We start from the raw sequence: 1,220 nt of genomic DNA on the forward strand, positions 1-1,220 counted from the left end.
AAAAAAAATATATATATATATATATATGTATATTTATTTATAGCAACTGTTTTAGTGGTGGCAAAGAATTGGAAATTTAGTGGATGTCTACCAATTGAGGAAAAGCTGAACATGTTGTTGCATATGATTGTGACAGAATACTATTGGGCTATAAGAAATGATGAGAAGGATGCTCTCAGAAAAAAAAAAAACTTGGAAAGATTTATATTAACTGATGCACAGTAAAGAGAGCAAAACCAGGAGAACATTGTACACAGTCATAACAATACTATATGAGGATCTACTGTGAATAACTTAGCTATTCTCAGTAACACAAGGATCCAAGACAATTCTGAAATACTTAGGATGAAAAGTACTTTTCATCTTTAGAGAAAGAACTAGTGAAGTCTGAATGCAGATTAAAGCTATTTGTTTGATACTTCCTTTATTTTTCTTGTGTTTTTTTTCCTGTGTTTTCTTTCACAGCATTACCCGCATGGAAATGTGTTTTGCCTTCTCAATGGAGGAAAGGGGAAGGTGGGAGAGAATTTGGAACTCACAACTTGAAAAAAAATAATATTTAATTGTTTTTGCATGTAATTGGGGAAAATTTTAAATTTTAAAAAATACACTTTAAAAGTCATACAGGGGGGCAGCCAGGTAGCACAGCAAGTAAGAGCACTATCTCCAGTGTTGGGATGACCTGGGGATCAAATCCGGTCTCAGATACTTAGCACCACACCCAGAAATAAATGGCCATGTAACCTTGAGCAAGTTACTTAATCCTGATTGCTTAAAAAAAAAGTCATACAGGATGAGAAAGCATGAATATATTTTAGACTACACCACTAGGGTTTATTAGTAACTGGCATTATGTGTGTTGAATGTTCAGCACTTCTTTCCCTTATCCTTGTTATTCAAAGTCTTCATCTGCTGAAGCACAAATGTCTTTGCCTTGCCACATCTCCTCACAATCACCACATTCACCTCATCTCTACCCTTTCACTGTCTGTATCTTTCTCTGTCTCCCAAATTTATTGTGCCCCATGGAACCATTGCTCTATTGTTAAAAAATTCCCTGTTGTCCAGTAACTCTTTTCTTCGCATTCTTCCAATAGTCTAATACAGGATAGAATTATTATTATATAATTCTATATTATAATATAAACTATAATTTATATATAATATAATATAATATAATATGATATGATATGATATAATATAATATAATATAATATAAT

This window comes from Petaurus breviceps, unplaced genomic scaffold (assembly GCF_028583685.1).
Source record: "Petaurus breviceps papuanus isolate PSGF00001 unplaced genomic scaffold, PetGlider_PUasm1.0 90865, whole genome shotgun sequence".
NCBI lineage: Eukaryota > Metazoa > Chordata > Mammalia > Diprotodontia > Petauridae > Petaurus > Petaurus breviceps.